The 21,070-nt window shown below is 45.1% G+C and overlaps 1 non-coding gene across 1 annotated transcript; it reads left to right on the forward strand.

Annotated features, from left to right (window-relative positions):
* The first annotated feature begins 11,007 nt into the window (after positions 1–11,007).
* LOC126487641 (U6 spliceosomal RNA) lies at positions 11,008–11,113 on the forward strand. The gene has a single exon (XR_007588432.1). It is a non-coding gene; the product is annotated as a U6 spliceosomal RNA (small nuclear RNA).
* The last annotated feature ends 9,957 nt before the right edge of the window (positions 11,114–21,070 follow it).

Below are 21,070 nucleotides of genomic sequence, written 5' to 3' on the forward strand. Positions count from 1 at the left end.
TATGCCCCCACTACCGAGACTGAAACCGTGCAGGCTTGACTGTCCAAATCAGAAATTCTAGACGAAAATGGTGAGAGAAGGGTGGGAAAAAAAATTATGGAAGGGGGGTCATGTCTATTTAGCCTTCATCAGGGACCCTGCATGGAGGGGCTGGCTGCCTCGTTGGGCTGCACCGGACAGGATAGGAGTCCGGGGAGGAGTGGCCACGGAGGTGGGAAGGCCGGGCCCCCCACCGCGCCCAGCTCTGGGGAGCAGGCTGCAGGGCCGTGGCGGTCTCTGCACCCGCCTCCTCCCGCTCGGCCCGCTGGGCTCTCGGGTTCAATAAGGATTACCTCATGCTGCAAGTATGCGGGGCAGCCTGAGAATCAAAGCGGGCGCTGGGCGGCTGGTTAACTGCCCCGCGCCTGAAACCCATCCTTCCCGCCCCCTCCCGCGCCCTCTCCCCACCCCGGCCCGCTGCTTTTGGTACCATTAAGGGTAGCATTCTGGGGGAGAGGAAAATCTGATCAAAACTGTGCGCCGCCACCGACAGATTTTCTATGGATTCTATAGAGGCCACCTGAATGATTTCCCTAATTAATGGATGACATCTTTGGCTGAAGGAGAGGCGATGGATTCGACTCTGTCTTCGTCTTTGTTAACCTTCTAATTAACTTTCGTAGGTCACCCAGGTCTCCCAAACCTAAAAAGTGAAGAGGCCCATTGTGCCGGGAGCAGTAAACTTACTTTTGCTGGTAGGGTACTTAAAAGGGAGACCGATTATAGCCTGAGAAAAATAACTCCATTTAAAAGCTTTGTGGCTGCAGAGAATACATAGGCCCCTCCCTCAGAAAATAATTGAAACACCTTTTATACCAATATTTCTATGCATAATAAAAACAAATTAGCAAAAACGCATCTAAATTCAGCAGCACTTTCAAGTTACCTTTTTGGGGATGTAAGCCTCTGCAAGCCAACAAAAGGGAGTTGGGTTTAGAGCAAAAACTGCAACTGCAGCAGCGCCCAGCCTTTATGAAGAGGGACAGCAAGACAGGCCAGCCAGAGGCTTGGCTACCTCGGAGTCACCTCCCCAGGAAACGCTCTCAACATCCCACACCCTTGCAGAGGCTGCCTTCTGACTCGCCTGAGGGGCGCAAAGACAGTTTCAGCAGGATAGCTGCTGCTTTTTCTCCATAGGCTGAGACTCGGGGGTTTGAGCTTTTAGGGTTTTGTTCTGTTCTTTTTGAGACAAGGTCTCTAGAGGGTGGCTTGGAATGCCGGGGCTCAAGAATCCTCCTGCCTCAGCCTCTCCACGGCTGGGCGATGGTCGCGGCCACACAGCCTTCCCTGCAACAGGGTGGGCGTCTGCTTCTCCTGACCCTCTCCCTCCTCCCAGCTCTTTTCTATTCTGCAAGCTAAACACACACTCTACCACTGAACCACACTCCCCGCTGCCAGAAGTAATTCTAAGGGTGTGGGTGAAGAGCGGACCACACTGAGTGCCAGAAGGGAGGATGAACTGGAACTGAACGTCAGCAACCAAGGCAGGGTGGGGTGGGGGCCGGGAAGGGTGGAGGGGGAGGCTCAGTGATAGAACACCAGCCACACATGCGCAAGCCCCCTGTTTGATTTCCAGAGAGATCAAGAGCCAGAGAAAGGAAGGAATCATTTTTTTCTGCACATGCCCCCAAATTTTACACAATTGAAATTCATGTCTAAAAGAATACAGAAGCCAAACCCAGTAACAAAAAGCTATCCTGGCTATTCTTCTTTCATTCTCCCCCCCCCCCCCAAGACAGGGTTTCTCTGTAGCTTTGGAACCTGTCCTGGAACTAACTCTTGTAGACCAGGCTGGTCTCGAACTCACAGAGATCCGCCTGTCTCTGCCTCCCGACTGCTGGGATTAAAGGCAGGCGCCACCACCGCCCTTTTCTATTTTTCTGTCTTATAAAATGGGAACATGGAGCACTGTCTCAGCGGTTGAGAACGCTTGTTCTTGCAGAGGACCCTGGTTTGGAGGACCTGGGTTTTGTTTCTAGCACCCAGAAGATAGCTTACAACCGTTTAGTATTCCAGTTCCAAGGGATCCGATGCTCTCTTCTGGCCTTCAAGGGTACCAGGAATGCTTGCAGTACACAGACATGCAGACAGGCAGAACATCCACATGTGCAAAATAAATAAATCCAGAGAGAGAGAGAGAGAGAGAGAGAGAGAGAGAGAGAGAGAGAGAGAGAGAGAACATACAGGCTGGTGAGACTATTCAAGTAAAGGCACCAAACCTGGGCTAATTTCAGTCTTTGGAAGCTCCATGGTGGAAGAAGAGAACCAAACTCTACTTTCATCTGACCACCACACACACACACACACACACACACACACACACACACACTGTGCAATGTGCACACAGACAATTAAGAAATAAATGCAGCTGGGCAGTAGTGGCACACGCCTTTAATCTCAGCAGAGGCAAGCAGATCTCTGTGGGTTTGAGGCCAGCCTGGTCTAAAGAGCAAGTTCCAGGACAGCCCAAAGTTACACAGAGAAACCATCTTGAACAAACAAACAACAGTCAATCGATCAAACAAACAAAAAAGAAGAAATAACTATAAATTTTTAAAAATTCTTTTACAAGCCAGGTAGTAGTGACAAGTGCCTTTAATCCCAGGGAGGCGGAGAAGGGCAGATCTCTTTGAGTTTGAGGCCAGCCAGCCTGGTCTACAAAGTGAGTTCCAGGATGGCTAGGACAGAGAAATCCTGTCTCAGAAAACAAACAAACAAAAAAAACCACTTGTACAATTAGGAACACACTCCTTTTGGAGTCCTGCCCACAAGCCTAGATATAAGATGAGAGGCAACTTGAAGACCTCTCTTTTCTGGAAAATAGCTTCTGCCTTCATATGTTGCAAAGGGAATTTAAAAGACTGTATAGTCCTATGGGTGGTTAGAATCCATTATCTGCCAAAATTCTGAATGCATACATTCAGGGCTAGGGGTTCAGCCTAATGTTAGAACACTAACTGTCATGAAACCTTGGGTTCCATCAACAGCATTGGAGAAAAAGTACAACCTTTATTAAATTAATTGTATTTTCACATGTTCAAAATATGATGTGCATTATTTACTCTTTGTAGCATAAAGAATCAAATACTAAAGATCTACCAATAGGAGTTCGATGAAGAAAACCTAATACCTCAATAGACTGACTGAACCCAGGGTTGAGGGTACAATTCAATGGCAGAGTGTTAGTCTAGCTTATGTAGGACCCTTGACTCAATCCCAGCATTGCCATAAGTAGATAAGTAGTTAGATGAGGTAGATAGTAAGGGGGGAAGATGTTGACAATCTCAAGTTCAAGGGCAGCTTGATCTCCACAGCAAAAATCCTGTATCTAAATAGAAGAGGGATGAGGGAACGGCTCCAGGGGCAAAGTGCTTGCTGTTCAGGCATGAAGTGGGGTCCCTCCCCATTACCAGCATCAAGCAGGACACAGCAGTGCACATCTGTAATCCCAGGCTATTCTGCAAGCAAGAAGGCAGACACGAGACCTCCCGGAAGCTCTCTGGAGCAGCTGTCTTGCCTTATGCAGTAGTGAACCAGAGAACTTGCTTCAGGCAAAATGGAAGACAAGGACTGATGCCTAATGTTGTCATCAGACCTACACACACACACACCATGGCACCTATGTACCACACATGTCACCTAACACACACATGTAATTTAAAGAATATAAATAATCCAGGCAGTGGTGGTGCACTCCTATAATCCCAGCACTCAGGAGATAGAGGCAGGCGGATCTCTGTGAGTTCAAGGCCAGCCTGGACTACAGAGTGAGTTCCAGGACAGCCAGGACTGTTTCACAGCAAAACCTTGTCTCAAAAAAAAAAAAAAAAAAAAAAAAAACAAGACAAAACAAGAGGAATAAAAATAATATGAGGTTTCTCAGCCAGGCAGTGGAGGCACATGCCTGTAATCCCAGCACTTGGGAGGGAGAGGTAGGTGGATCTCTGTGGATTTGACACCATCCTGCTCTATAGAGCAAGTTCCAGGATTGCCAGGGTGACACAGGAAAACCCTGTCGCAAAACAAAACAAAACAAAAAAAAAAAAAAAACAGAAAAGAAAGGGAGGAAGGAAGGTTTTCATCATCTATCACTTTGGGATAATTTCTAGTCTATTAAATGAATAAAAACAACAATAAGAGACCATGTGTAAAGAACGCTGCCATGCACAGGCTGGGTTTGACATGAAATCCCCAAGATAGATGGGAATGGGGTGCCTGGAGAATCACTGGGAGAAGAAGGGGTCGCGACAACTTGTGCATTTTTTGAATTTTGTACTGTGCCAAAATATTTATTATTTAAAAATGGAACTATAAATTCAGAAGTACAAAAGAGAATGGCAAGCCTGGACAGACGGCTAAGCACGCTACAGCTCTCTCACAGAGCCACAGATCAGTTCCCAGAATTCACAGTAGCTGAAAGCCACCTGTGACTCTGCCTCCTTGGGCATCCACACATCCACACACTTGCACACATGCATGCACACCGCACACGCACACACACAATAAAAGGAACCTTTAAAAAAGAGAACATGGCCACCAGTCTCCAACGCGTCCATGCATAGCTCAGCACAATTCAAAGCCGGCCCAGTCTAAGTACCTGTCAATTCCATATGTACAAGTAATTTGATTTAGATTTCTCAAAGTGTGCCTAGACTAAGACTCCTGAAATGGAAGACACATAGTCATTTTTTTCTTTCAGATCTTCGACAATTTTGAATGAAAGCTAAACAGTGCATACTCTGATTTAATTGTTCAAAAATAAAAGTCAGCTAACCACTAAGGCCGCATCAATACGACAGTGACCACCTTCGTCAGCATGTGTGTGAGGTCAGGTGTTTTGGACTTTGGTGGGGTTGGGGAGTGAGGGTAAATATGGCCTAGCATTGGAGACAGTTAAAGAAAGAGATTTATAAAGAAGAAGAAGAAGAAGAAGAAGAAGAAGAAGAAGAAGAAGAAGAAGAAGAAGAAGAAGAATAATAGACATCAGTTAAGATCTTGTATTATGCAAATTCCTCTCACGCACGGGGGTCTGATTTACTTGTATCAATCATCCTGAGTGATTCACACTTCATGAGCTATCTTAAGTGATTGAACTAAACCTGGGAAAATATTATTTTCCATCTTGTCCCTTCATCAAATCTGTCTGCCTAAATGGAGCTGGGGAATTATTAGGTTGGGCCATAGGAAATTAGTGTTGTGTCAATCGTTCGGGGGGAAGCAATTCTGAGATCCCACCCGATCTTTCCCTTCTCATGATGCCGTAGCCTGTACTGAAGACACTGCCCGTTGCCGAGGCCAACACCCACTTCCCCTGCTCTGTTAGCAGAGCTATCATCTGACTCCCGTTGAAGGAGGCAGTACCTCTTTCTTCAGAATTAGGGAATTCCTATTTCTTTTGCCAAGGATTAGATCCGATTAGATCTGGGCATGTGTCTAGTTCTTGGTCACTGGGATGTAAGAAAAGACCAGCCGAAGTTCCTAAGAGACATTGTCTGGTCCAGCTGGACTGACCAGAACTCCAGGAGCCATCTGACTATGACAGAGCAGTAAACACACAAGCAACATGTGCACAGTGAGGAGCTACGGCAAAGGGGGAACCTGGAGCTCGGTGATGCCGTGGGGCCTCTGCACTGAACAGCTCTGAAGTTGGACTTCTCCCCATGTCAAAGAATGGGTTTCCTTGTTGTTTAAGCCACTTTGAGCTGTCTTTCTGTTACATTTGAAATGCCTGTGGTTGGTCTGACAACTGTTTTCACCACACTGAGAGCAGTGTGAGTGACACCCAGGGAGTACGTGCAAAAAACTCTCCAGTCTTCAATGCAATCCCCATCAAAATTCTTCACAGATCTGGAGAAGACAATAATCAACTTTATATGGAAAAACAAAAAACCCAGGATAGCCAAAACAATCTTATACAATAAAGGAACGTCTGGAGGCATTACCATCCCTGACTTCAAACTCTATTACAGAGCTACAGTATTAAAAACAGCTTGGTATTGGCATAAAAACAGAGAAGTCGACCAATGGAACCGTATAGAAGACCCTGACTTTAATCCACAAACCTATGAGCAACTGATTTTCGATAAAGGAGCTAAAACTATACAATGGAAAAAAGAGAGCATCTTCAACAAATTGTGCTGGCAAAACTGGATTTCAATCTGTACAAAAATGAAAATAGATCCATGTCTGTCACCATGCACAAAACTCAAGTCCAAGTGGATTAAAGACCTCAATATCAGTCTGAACACACTGAACCTGATAGGAGAGAAAGTGGGAACTACACTACAACAAGTGGGCACAGGAGACCGCTTCCTACGTATAACATCAGCAGCACAGACAGTAAGGGCCTCATTGAATAAATGGGACCTCATGAGACTGAGAAGCTTCTGTAAAGCAAAGGACACTGTCGCTAAGACAGAAAGGCAACCCACTGACTGGGAGAAGATCTTCACCAACCCCGCAACTGACAAAGGTCTGATCTCCAAAATATATAAAGAACTTAAGAAACTAGACTGTAAAAGGCTAATCAACCCAATTATAAAATGGGGCACTGAGCTGAACAGAGATCTCTCAACAGAAGAAGTTCAAATGGCCAAAAGACACCTAAGGTCATGCTCAACTTCCTTAGCGATCAGGGAAATGCAAATCAAGACAACTTTAAGATACCATCTTACACCTGTCAGAATGGCTAAAATCAAAAACACCAATGATAGCCTATGCTGGAGAGGTTGTGGAGAAAGGGGTACACTTATCCATTGCTGGTGGGAATGCAAACTTGTACAACCACTCTGGAAAGCAGTGTGGCGGTTTCTCAGAAAATTTGGGATCAACCTACCCATGGACCCAGCAATACCACTCTTGGGAATATACCCAAGAGAGGCCTTATCATACAACAAAAATATATGCTCTACTATGTTCATAGCAGCATTGTTTGTAATAGCCAGAACCTGGAAACAACCTAGATGCCCTTCAATTGAAGAATGGATGAAGAAAGTATGGAATATATACATATTAGAGTACTACTCAGCAGTAAAAAACAAGGACTTCTTGAAGTTTGCAGGCAAATGGATGGAAATAGAAAACACTATCCTGAGTGAGGTAAGCCAGACCCAAAAAGAGGAACATGGGATGTACTCACTCATATTTGGTTTCTAGCCATAAATAAAGGACATTGAGCCTATAATTCGGGTTCTTAGAGAAGCTAAATAAGAAGGAGAACCCAAAGAAAAACATATAGGCATCCTCCTGAATATTAACCTTCATCAGGCGATGAAAGAAGACAGAGACAGAGACCCACATTGGAGCACCGGACTGAAATCTCAAGGTCCAAATCAGGAGCAGAAGAAGAGCGAACATGAGCAAGGAACTCAGGACCGCAAGGGGTGCACCCACACACTGAGACAATGGAGATGCTCTATTGGGAATTCACCAAGGCCAGCTGACCTGGGCCTGAAAAAGCCTGGGTTAAAACCGGTCTCACTGAACATAGCGGACAATGAGGACTACTGAGACATCAAGAACAATGGCAATGGGTTTTTGATCCTATTGCATGTATTGGCTTTGTGGGAGCCTAGGCTGTTTGGATGCTCACCTTATGAGACCTGGACGGAGGAGGGTTTTCCTTGGACTTCCCACGGGACGGAGAGCCCTGATTGCTCTTTGGGCTGGCGAGAGAGGGGGACTTGATTGGGGGAGAGGGAAAGGGGAGGCGGAGGTGGGGAAGTGACAGAAATATTTAATAAATAAATAAATAAAAACCTCTCCAGTCGCTCCACGGCACTGCCCTGGTCAAGATTGTTCTAAGTCAGAAGAAGACTGGAGAGGTGACTGAGCAGGGTGGCTCACACCCATCGGTGACTACAGTTCTGGGGAATCCAGGGCTCTCTTCTGACCTCCCTGGGTACTGGACACTCACACGACGCACAGGCTAAATACCCACACACATAAAATAAAATAAAGTAAGTCAACGAAGAAAAACAAATGCCTCCTTGATGTCATTAGTCGCTGGGGAAACGCAAATGACAGCCACATGAAACCCACCATACTTCACACCCTTGCAACCCAGAAGACGGGCAAGAGCCAGTGTTGGCAACAGACGGCCATGCCTGCTCATGTGTCGTTCCTTAAAAATGGAAAATGGTGTGGCCATTTTGGAAATAGTTTGGCAGGTCCCCCAAAAAGGTAAACAAGAGCTTTTCTGGAACCCAGCAGTATGCCCAAGAGAATTAAAAACCATACCCCAGAAACCTGTAAGAATGTTCAGTCAAGCCAGGCGGTAGCGGCACATGCCTATAATCCCAGCACTCGGGAGGCAGAGGCAGGCGGATCTCTGTGAGTCTATAAGAGCTAGTTCCAGGACAGGCTCCAAAGCCACAGAGAAACTGTCCTAAATAGTGAAATCATGCACAGGGGGGCTGAAGATGGAATTCATCAGCAAAGCCTTGGACCACCACAGCAAAGCCCTAGGTTCAACCTTCAATGTTAATTTTCTTAAAAGTTGGGAACTAGGGGCTGGAGAGATGGCTTCTCATTAAGGGCTAATACCTCCCAGCACCCACACTGTTGGTAACCCCAGCTCCAGGGAATCCGACACCCTCCTCTAGCTTCCCCACCCCCAACACACACTCACACAGACACATAAGTAACACACAGCGGGGAAAATGATTTGGGGCCAGGCATGATGGCCCCTTTCTTTAATCTCAGCACTCAGGAGGCAGAGGGGGATATCTGGGAGTCAGTCCAAGGCCACTCTGGTCTACACAGCAAATTTCAGGCCAGACAAGGCTATATAGAGAAACCCTGACTCAAAATAAATTTTTTAATGATTTTTTTTTAAGGTGCTGCCTCCAAAGTTGGCTTGGTAGTTAGCTGTGGATGTAGCTCGGTTGCTGGAGTTCTTGCCTAGTGCAGAAGCAGCCCTGGAAGTAAACCCCAGCAGTGTGCACATTGGACGAGGTGGCGCTTCCAGAAGAGAATAAAAGCAAGATGCAGTCGAGATCCAGCTTTTAAAAATAACTATGGGCAATTGGATAAATTTTTTTGTTTGTTTTTTGGTGGCCATGGTCGTGTGTGCCTGCAATCCCATCTTTCTGGGAGTCTGAGAGGGGAATTATTACTGAGTCCAGCTGGAACAACACAGTGAGACCCCATCTCAGAAAGAAAAAATGAAGTTTAGCTTAGGGGGAAAGACCTTTCCTAGTGTATGCCAATCTCCCTGGGCTTTATCCCAACACCACACACACACACACATGCACACACACACACACATACATGCACGCATGCACATACACACACACGCACACATACACACACATACACATACGCATGCACATACACACACATACACATGCACACACACGCACGCGCACACACACATACATGCACGCATGCACACACACATGCAAATGTTTTTCCATAATTTTATTTTCATGTGTGCAGTAGTTTAAGCAAAACTAAACAAAAGGATTCCATCCCTCAGCAGACTGTGTCTTATAAGACTAATGTTCATCTCTGTCTTGGTACAAGCATCCTACATATTTCATAAGTTGTCTTTTTGTTTTGTTTTTCGAGACAGGGTTTCTCTGTGTAGCCCTGGCTGTCCTGTAGCCCTTTATAGACCAGGCTGGACTCAAACTCAAACAGCAGAGATTCACGTGTCCCTGCTGGGACTAAAAGCCTGTCCCGCTTGCTACAGCTCCTGTTGTCTTACACATTTTGTACAGTAAGTGAGCGAATGGGCCCTGACATACTTTAACAAACATGGGCTTCGTCTCTAACATGGGCCTGCATTCTCTTGTCTGTAGTTTCCTCAGGGGTGGGAGTGGGGGTGGGGGTCCACATACAACAGCTAAAGCCCTGCCCTGTTCCCAGCACACACGAGTCTGCAAGAGTCAGGCAAAGTGGTCCACACCCTGAGTTCCAGCACTCACGAGGCAGAGACGGGTAGATCTCTGTGAGTCAGAGGCCAGCTTAACCTACATATCAAGTTCCAGGCTAGCCAGGGCTACAGATCGAGACATCTCAAAACAAAACAGAAAACAATGAGTCGATAAAAGCTGGAACAGTCATTACTGTTTCACCTTGTCGTTATGTTATATCTGGGATCTTCTACCTACTCATCACAAGTGTCAGAAATTCTTACCACCAGTCGGCAAGCGTAGATATGGGTGATTGTTTTAAAAAATCGACACTTGTAGGCTGGGCATGCTGACAAATGCCTTTAGACACCCCCCGCCCATGTGTATGTACTTATTTTATTACACAATTTTTATATGAATGTTTGCTTGCATGTATGTCTGTGCACCACTGGTGTGCATTACCCGTGGTGACCAGAAGAGGGCACTGGATTCTAGAACTGGAGATCAAAGGTTTGGAGCAGCTACTTGAGTGCTGGGAAATGAACCCCCACTGCTCTGGGAAAGTGTCCAGTCTCTTTAGCCCCTGAGTCATCTCTCTAGCCCCAACTACTAGACAATTTTATTTTATTTTATTTTATTTTTAGATTTATTTATTGTGTATACAACGTTCCTACTGTCTGTGTATTTCCATGCCAGAGAGGGCACCAGATCTCATTACAGATGGTTGAGAGCCATCATGTGGTTGCTGGGAATTGAACTCAGGACCTCAGGAAGAGCAGTCAGTGCTCTTAACCTCTGAGCCATCTCTCCAGCCCCTACTAGACAATTTTAAAAAGGTATTTTCAGATGCTGGAGAGATGGCTCGGTGGTTAAGAGCACTGGCTGCTCTTCCAGAGGTCCTGAGTTCAATTCCTAGCAACCACATGGTGGCTCACAACCATCTGTAATGAGATCTGGCACCCTCTTCTGGTGTGCGGGCATACATGGAGGCAGAATGTTGTATATATAATAAATAAATCTTTTTTTTAAAAAAGGTATTTAAAATTAAAATACTAAGGCCCTTAATGATGATGTACCTTAAGACATTGCTAATATTAAAAAACAGACTCAAGTGCTTGCTTCGGCAGCACATATACTAAAATTGGAACGATACAGAGATGATTAGCATGGCCCTGCGCAAGGATGGCATGCAAATTCATGAAGCACTCCATATTTCTAATGTAACCCTTGTATGATTGTGATAGAACTTTGTCTAGATTTTAAAAATGGACTCAAGATACTTGCTATCACATCTGGATTGTAAACTACTAACTGAATAGTGAGACATCACTCATTTCAAATGTATTAACTGGCAGCAATTAATACAAAAATTAGTGAAAAACATAGATTATAAGGGAATCTTAAGAATAAAAATGAGATTAATTTATTATAATAGTATTGACAATTCTGTTTGAACTCGACACCAGCAGGACCACAAAATCTATAGGATCTGGCTGATAAAATCTTCAGGTTGGCTAACTCTAGTTCTTTTAATGTACAGTCGCCTCTTAGTTCATGAGTCCTGTAACTGGTTCCCTAACGTGAGGCAGCCTGTGTTGGATGATCTCAGTTGTCCACTTGACACACATGGAAAGAAGGACTCTCAGCTAAGAAACTGACTCATCAGATTGGCTTGCGGGCATGTCTGTGGAGCTTGTTCTTGGTTGCAGGTTGATGTAGGAGGGCCCAGCCCACTGTGGGCAGCAGCATCCTTAGGCAGGTGAGCCTAGGCTGTGTTAGCATGGCAGCTAACGTGAGCCTGGGAGCAAACCAGTAAGCAGCATTCTTCCGTGGTTTCTGGTGCTGTCTCAGCTTCAGATTCCTGTAACCAGTGAGATTAAACAATCCATTTCCTCTCCAAGTTGTTTTTTATCAGAATGGTAAATCACAGCAACACAGCAGGAGCTAACCAGAACACAGGCTCACATACTAACCGGAACACAGGCTCACATAATAACCAGAACACAGGCTCACATACTAACTAGAACACAGGCTCATATACTAACTGGAACACAGGCTCACATACTAACTGGAACACAGGCTCACATACTAACTAGAACACAGGCTCATATACTAACTGGAACACAGGCTCACATACTAACTGGAACACAGGCTCACACACTAACCAGAACACAGACTCACACACTAACCAGAACACAAGCTCACATACTAATCAGAACACAGGCTCACATACTAACCAGAACACAGGCTCATATACTAACCGGAACACAGGCTCACATACTAACTAGAACACAGGCTCATATACTAACCGGAACACAGGCTCACATACTAACTAGAACACAGGCTCACATACTAACCAGAACACAGGCTCACATACTAACCGGAACACAGGCTCACATACTAACTGGAACACAGGCCCACACACTAACCAGAACACAGACTCACACACTAACCAGAACACAAGCTCACATACTAATCAGAACACAGGCTCACATACTAACCAGAACACAGGCTCATATACTAACCGGAACACAGGCTCACATACTAACTAGAACACAGGCTCATATACTAACCGGAACACAGGCTCACATACTAACTAGAACACAGGCTCACATACTAACCAGAACACAGGCTCACATACTAACCGGAACACAGGCTCACATACTAACTGGAACACAGGCCCACATACTAACTAGAACACAAGCTCACATACTAACCAGAACACAGGCTCACATACTAACCAGAACACAGGCTCACATACTAACCAGAACACAGGTTCATATAACAAACTGGAACACAGGCTCACATACTAACCAAAACACAGGCTCACATACTAACTGGTACACAGGCTCATATAACTAACCGGAACATGCGTTCACATACTAACTAGAACACAGGCTCACATACTAACCAGAACACAGGCTCACATACTAACCGGAACACAGGCTCACATACTAACTGGAACACAGGCTCACATAGAACACAGGCTCACATACTAACTAGAACACAGGCTCACATACTAACCAGAACACAGGTTCACATACTAACCAGAACACAGGCTCATATAACAAACTGGAACACAGGCTCACATACTAACCAGAACACAGGCTCACATAACTAACTGGTACACAGGCTCATATAACTAACCGGAACATGCGTTCACATACTAACTAGAACACAGGCTCACATACTAACTGGAACACAGGCTCATATACTAACCGGTACACAGGCTCACATACTAACCAGAACACAGGCTCACATAACTAATTGGAACACAGGCTCATATAACTAACCTGAACACGGGCTCACATACTAACTAGAACACAGGCTCACATACTTAGATGGAAAGTGCCAACTTTACACACAGTAAGCCATTGCTCTCCACTGGTTATGGTGTCTGTGAGGCGAGCCCTTCTGTTTTGGCAACTGGGATGCGATAGTCTAGATAATGTGGCAAGGCAGACTTTACCTAAATCACTCGTGTTTTCATCTGTGTTGATTTACTGTAAGACATTATGAGTTATTTGGGATGATAATTTGTATTTCTAGTGCTAGAATTAGGATGGAATCTTTTAGGGGTTTTGTCTTTTCCAATGTTAATATCTCTTGCAATTATATAGCATGCCACACACAAAAAAAAAATGAAAGGAAACTTTAAGAAGTTTGTCAGTACGTGCAGTAGGATCAAAAACCCATTGCCATTGTTCTTGAGTTCTCAGTAGTCCTCACTGTCCGCTATGTTCAGCGAGTCCGGTTTTATCCCAGGCTTTTTCAGACCCAGGCCAGCTGGCCTTGGTGAGTTCCTGATAGAACATCCCCATTGTCTCAATGTGTGCGTGCTCTCTCTCCTTCTGCTCCTGATTTGTACTGGCTTTGTGGGAGCCTAGGTAGTTTGGATGCTCACCTTACTAGACCTGAATGGAAGTGGGTGGTCCTTGGACTTCCCACAGGGCAGGGAACCCTGATTGCTCTTTGGGCTGATGAGGGAAGGGGACTTGATTGGGGAAGGGGGAGGGAAATGGGAGGTGGTGGCGGGGAAGAGACAGAAATCTTTAATTAATAAATAAATAAATAAATAAATAAATAAATAAATAAATAAATAAATAAAGTTTAAGTCAGCCAGAGGTTGGTGGCTCTCAGGAGGCAGAGACAGGCTGAGCTCTGTGAGTTTGAGGCCAGCCTGGTCTACAAAGTGAGTTCCAGGGCCATTACACAGAGAAACCCTTTCTAAAAAAAAAGGGAGTCAGTGGTTAAGAGCACTGACTGCTCTTCCAGAGGACCCAGGTTCAATTTACAGCACCCACATGGCAGCTTGCAATTGTCTGTAACTCCAGTTGCAGGCGATCTGACACCTTCACGCAGACATACATGCAGGCAAAATACCAATGCCCATAGAATAAAAAAATAAAAATAAAGCGCTTAAAAAACAAAAAAAAGTATAAATCAAAATAACAAGATAACCAGTTAAAAGCTACTGAAAATTTGTTTCAGTGAAAATATTTACATGTTAAGAAGTAAAGCCCAAAACTGAATTTGAATAGTAGTAGATTTAATGCAAATAAAATGGCTAAAAGTTTCAAACACTGTTAGCAGCCGTTTTGCCCACTGTAACTCTCCATGACACCCACAGATGATCCTACAAAAGTACTGTGTTTGAGTGCAAACCTTTTTACCTTCATGGAAGGCAACACGTACTGCATGGCTCTGGATTGAGGCAATGGTTACATGGGGATAGGAAGACTGTACCCAAGGCCAAAGCACGGGCCCCACGATCCTCAGAGAAGAGCTTCGTCAGCAGGTACCCGGCTAGTGCGGCTTTGCAAAGGAAGTCCAGAGAGGACAGGACGATAAATCCTCTCTAAGGCATGAATGGGCAGCACAGGACACCACAGTGCAGCGTGTCCCCCCAGCCACCACTTCAGGAGACGGGCAGGTCTGAGGAGAGATAAGTAACTTTGAGGTGCATTCTGCTAGGCTGGGGCCATTTGTGTCTCCACCGGTTCTAGATCAGCTTGAGTCAGTGTCCCGCTCGCTCTTAGAGTGCCCACCAAAGAGGGAGGATGAGCAGAGAGACCAGGAAATCTATGTGTTCACGCCCTAACTGTCCCCTTCACCTCACCCTATGTGACAGAGAACAGAAAACAGAAATAAAAGGAATTTACAGGGTTAGACATCACCCAGCAGGCAGTGCCTGCAGAGACCAGAAGAGGTTGTCAGCTCCACTGGGGCTGGAGTTCCAGAAGGTAGTAAGCCATTGTGTGGGTGATGGGAATCGAACCTGGGTCCCATGGAAGATCCATCAGTGCTGTTAACTGCAGAGCGCTCAAAACTCGAATTCACAGAGATCAGCCTGCCTCTGCCTCCTGTATTGGGATTACAGGTGCGGGCCACCACGCCTAGCCTCTAGAGTGATTCTGTAATGTTTGACTTGGTATACATGCAATTTTTGTGTACAGACACACAAGCATGTTCTGAAGATGAGCGTTGGCCTTTGGATTTCTGCTACATGTTAGTATCTCTGCTAATCCAGGTGCCACCTGTTCTTTGTGACACTAGAGAAGGTCAGTGAGCACCATCCTCATACCCTCCCAGAGACCAGGGGAATGTCAGGCAGGCCCCTCCTCTTTCTCCTCTTCTCCTGTTGCTTTTCCCCTAACCATTTAGAATTCTTTTTTACTTTCCAGCAAATGCCAGTCTAAAGGAAGAAGATGAAGAGGAAGAAAAAGCAAGCAAGGAAGAACAGGAAAGAGAGAGAGTGGAGAGAAAGGCAGTCAGGTCCTAGGAAGTCTTAACACTCCTCAACCAGCGGGTCAGTCAGCTGTCACCCTGAGTGGCACCACCACCTGCGTGTGTCGTCAGACGGTACCGTTCCGTCCGCGCTCTGCCACTGCACCAGGAGCTGCCCACGTCGAGTCCCTGTTCCTGAACAAGTCCTCTGACCTTTCAGGGGTCACTACGAAGTGTCACGGTTTTCACAAAAGCACTCACCTCCTCTGGATTCTCAAAGAACAGCCAGCCTCTGTGGCGTCAATGAGGACTTGAAAGAAGTAACAGAAGTTGCCTGGCGTGCTGGCGTGCATGCGTGCGTGCGTGTGTGTGTGTGTGTGTGTGTGTGTGTGTGTGTGTGTGTGTGTGTGTGTGTGTGTAGGCCAGAGGTAACATCAACTGTCTTTCCCAATCACTTTTTTGAGTCAGGGTCTTGCACTGAATCTTGAGCTCAGAGACTCAGCTAGCAAGACCTAGGTAGGGTTCATTCATCTCCCTGAAGCTCTGGCTGTCCTGGAGTTCACTATTTAGACCAGGCTGGCCCAGAACTCACAGAGATCTGCCTGTGATAGGCACATATATCTCTGTACCCAGCTTTTTAAGTGGGTGCTGGGATCCAAACTCAAGTTCTTGTGCTTCCGTGGCAGGGATATATATCACAGGCGCCTTCTTAGCTCTGTGAGTGCATATGACTGCCAACCAACTGTAGTTTAAATTGGGAACATAAGTGTTTTTAACAAAATGTGATATTTCAATACTTTGCATAACTTAAAATTTCCAAAATTTGTGAAAGTATCTAAATTCGTTACTACTTACTAAGTTTTGTTAATATGAAAAACGTTTTATTGTTCTTGTTTTTGATTTTTTTGTCCTGTGCTGGGAATTGAACTCAAGGCATTAGAGGTACTGGGCAAGGATTCCACCATTGAGCTAAACCTTCTGACTAAAAGCAAAGGGTTTTTTTTTTGTTTGTTTGTTTGTTTCTTAATTTGTTGAAATGGAAATAATTTATTTGGGTGTAATTTTATAAAATATAATGCCTAGCTCTTATGCATAAGAAAATCCCATTTATGTTTAAAGTTAAAGTTCCTCAATGTTCCAGGTCTTTGCTTTGTGAATTTAAAGACAACCCAGGATTTTAAAAGACCGTTTATGAGAGAGTTACGGCTGAGAGAAAGTTCAGCAGTTCAGAGCACTGACTGCTCTTGCAGAGAGGACCAGACTCGATTCCTAGCACCCACATGGCAGCTCACAGCCATCCTCCAGCTCCAGGCCATGAAGAGTTCTGACCTCCTTGAGCACTAAGCACACGTGTGCTACACATCCATACATGGAGTCAAAACATTCACACACATAAATTAAATAAATCTAAAAATATATTTTATGGTTATTATAGAAAAGTTGAAAAGCACAGAAAAAGCATAAAGAAGAAAATGATTGATAATCCTATATCCAGACAACCATCGCTTATATTTCTTCCACCCCCTTGACTATATAGAAAGAAAAATTTTTTGGACATTGGGTGTTGTGTTTTAAAGAAACGATTCAACTTTTTGTTTGCTTATTTCTGAGACAAGGTCTCACTATGGAATTTATTATGTAGAACAGGCTGGCCTTGAACTCACAGAAATCTGCCTGCCTCTGCCTCTGCCTCCCAAGTGCTACAATAAAAAGGTTAAATGTGTCTTGGTGTTTTCAGTGTTAGGCATACAGTCCGTGGTGTCACGCTTGGTTTTGTAGGACTAAGCAAGGACCCCAGCCTACTCATGGGATCTTACACTAAAGACCAAGACACGTGTGAGGGAAAGACGCGGTTTTGCTACGCTGTAGGATTCAATGCCATTGTGTGTAGCTACCTTCTCTTGCACTTCTGCAGGGAAGAGCACAGTGCATGACCTGCAGCTCATGAAACTGAAAGACCAGTCTGTCTGTAAGGGGGTTGGGAGTGGGGCTCAGTAGCTCTGAGCCGTGGAGTTAACTGTTCTTACATTATTTATTTATTTTGCTCCCTTGTGTAGTGTGTGTGGGTGTGAATCTGTGGAGGTCGAAAGTTAAGGGCAACTCAGGGAAGAGTTCTTTCTTCCCACCCTGCAGGCTCCAGGACTCAAGCTGTCTTGGCAGCAAGTGTTTTCACCCAGGGAGCCTCCCGGGCTTCATTTTACTGAGATCGCTAAGCATTCTGTCCCTGACCACACTGTCCTTTTGTCATAAGAAATTGTGGCTCTGACTTTGTTTCCAGCATCCCGGTCAGTTAAGGCAGCAATGGTCAAGCTAAGTTTATGTGTCAGCTTGGCCAGGTTACAGTGCCCAGCTCTTTTACACTGAGGTGAATGTTTCTGAGCAGGTGCCCGCAGACAGTGAAGCTAAGTCTCCAGCGTGGAGGGATATATCTTAAAGATGCGAAGGGGGCTATGGGGGCTCTTGGCTTCGGAACTCACCAGTAGTGAACAAAACACCTGTCTCTCCTTTCTTCTTGGTTTTCGAGACAGAGTTTCTCTGTAACAGCTCTGGCTGCCCTGGAACTCATTCTGTAGACCAGGCTGGTCTCAAACTCACAGAGATCCTTCTGCCTCTGCCTCCCAAGTGCTGGGATTAAAGGTGTGCACCACCATTACCCGGCACAACTCCGGAGCATTTTTAAACCAAGCAAAACATGAGGTGGCAATTACAGTTAGCTTACACAAATGTAAGTGCAGCAAGGGAATACACCTGTTGTTACATCTTACCAAAATTGTTCTTGGCACTTATCACATTTGGTTACCACCTTTGGTCATGTAAAAAAGAGCCAAGACTATTTTTTTAGGCATTTGTCTTTCCACCAGAGATAGGGCATTTTTTTATGTTTTTGTTTTTAAGTTTATCTACTTATCATAATTTATGCAATATTTTTAGAAGGCCCCCTAATGGTAAGAACATCTTGTACTCTGCTCCATTTATAATTTAGAGCAAGTTCACACGTTTTTTGCATAGGATGCCATGGTACCTCTGGATGCGGACAATAGTTGAACATTTAAAGAGGCTTTGCAGCAGAATGCCCTTGCGTAACAGGCTACCCTCCATGGTGTGGGCAAGTCTCAAACATTCAAGCCCTTGAGAGAAATGACTGACATATGACAGGAAATTAGAAGGGAAACTGGGGAAAGGAAGACTAGAAGAAAGGGAGGGGAGATTAGGGGGAGGAGGGAAAAGATTTGACACAGGGGAGGGGCAAGTGCGTCAACAGAAATGTTTCTTAAAGACATCAAATACTGACTTTTTTTGTCAAGTGTGATGGCACATGCTTACAACGCTAACACTTAGAATGGGGAGGATAAAGGACGGAGAGTACAAGACCAGTCTAGACCATAAAGGAATACTCCCGCCCCTCAACGAGGCATTATTTGATAGCAAATACAAGTGCTCTCGGCTTCATAAAACAAAATAGGAGCTCATGAGTGTTAGTGAGCAGGGTCAGTGAGAGGGCTCATTACACAGACTGTTTGTGGGGCAAGCCTGAGGACCTGGGTTGGAGTCCCAGAGTCCATATAAAGGCAGAAGTGGAAATTTGACCCCACTAAGTTGTCCTCTGTAGTCATGAGGAGAGGTGGGCTGTGTTCTCACCCGGCTCCAGCCGACGGCTAGCTTTACCCGAAATAATTACACAGAAACTGTATTCTTTTAAACACTGCCTGGCCCATTAGCTTCAGCCTCTTCCTGGCTAATTCTCACATCTTGATTAACCCATTTATAATCATCTGTGTAGCATCACGAGGTGGTGGCTTCCACCGGGAAGGATCTTAACCTGCGTCCATCTTGGAGAGGAGAACTATAGCGTCTGCCTCACTGCCTTCTTCCCAGCATTCTGTTCTGTCTACTCCACCCACCTAAGGGCTGGCCTATCAAAGGCCAAGGAAGTTTCTTTATTAACCAATAAAATTAACACATTGACAGAAGACCCACCTACATCAGTCCTCTGACCTCTACAGTTACACCATAGTGTGTATGCCCTCCCTACACACACTGATGATGATGAAGATAAAATTTAAAACCTTAGCAAGGTGGGGCTGGAGAGATGACTCAGCAGTTAAGAGCAAATATTACTCTTCCAAAGGATTTGGGTTAAATTCCCAGCACCCACATGGCAGTTCACAACCAACCCCTAACACAAAGTCCTCTTCCAGCCTCTGCGGGCGCCAGCACACATCTAGTATACATCTAAGCATGCAGGCAAGTATTCATACAAGGAAAAGAAAACAGTAGCAAGAAACAGTCTATAAGAAGCATTTCATCAGCTCTGAAGTGGGTCTAAATAACACTCCAGGAAGTAAAAATGTAAACAATCCAAGTTTAAGATGGGAGTGATTTTCCACTTAGACAGAAGAGAAAATCAGTGAACTGGAAGCCAGAATGCAGCTCAGAAGCAAAGAGTGTGGAAGCATCTTCCAGAAAGCAGTCTAGAAAGAGTTCAAAATGTGAAAGCTGTTGAGCTTAAGCTACTCAGAGCCAGGAAGGGCACATTCGAGAGATGTCTCCAAAGAGACATCAGCTGACACTTTAATGACAGCAGTCCACGGATCCAAGAGCCCGGGTCCACACCAAGCAGGGGACAGCGAGAAATGTTCACAGAGGACAAGGACTGTAAAAGTGGTGTAGGAGGTCCTTCTGTGTTTGTGTTGCTCGTATTGGTAGAATAAGGAAACTGCCTTGGCCTTTTGACAGGGCAGCAGCTTAGGTAGGCAGGGAGAGAGAACGGAATGCTGGGAGGAAGAAGGCAGTGTGGCAGAGGCCATGAAGCTCCTGTCTGAGACTGACGCCGGTTAGGATCTTTCCCGGTAAGCCATGACCTCGTGGTGCTACTCAGACTTGTAGAAATAGGTTAGATCAGGATGTGAGAGTTGGCCAAAAAGAGGCTAGATTTAATGGGCCAAGCAGTAATTTAATATAATTAATTTAATACAATTTCCGTGTGGTTATTTCAGGGGTTAAGCTAGCAGGGCGACCGGGCAGCTCGGAGCCGGGCGGCCGGGACAAAAAGCAGGCCCACTCCTCTTACAACATAAAAGTGCAGAACTCCCAAAGCGCAAGAACTCAGCACCTGTGTGTCCCGTGTGTGTGCAGAATAACATATAAATGATATAACATGATAATAACTAAAAATTAAGAAAAAAGAGTCAGATGTGGTGGTGTGTGACTTTAATCTCTTCACTCATGAGGCAGAGGCAGGCAGATCTTTGAGGCCAGGCTGGTCTCCATAATGAGTTCTAGTGGCTAGCTATAAATGTAGCTGCCTCAATAAAAATAATTAGTTAAATAATTAATGAGAGAGAGAGAGAAGAAAAGAAAAATAAGAGTGGCTGCATAAAACAATTTAATGATGTAAGGGTAATTTTTTTAAAAAATCTGGTATGGCTCAAAAGATTAGCCCAAAG

Source organism: Alexandromys fortis, unplaced genomic scaffold, assembly GCF_014885135.2.
Source record: "Alexandromys fortis isolate MF-2015 unplaced genomic scaffold, M_Fortis_MF-2015_v1.1 scaffold_175, whole genome shotgun sequence".
Taxonomy (NCBI): Eukaryota; Metazoa; Chordata; class Mammalia; order Rodentia; family Cricetidae; genus Alexandromys; species Alexandromys fortis.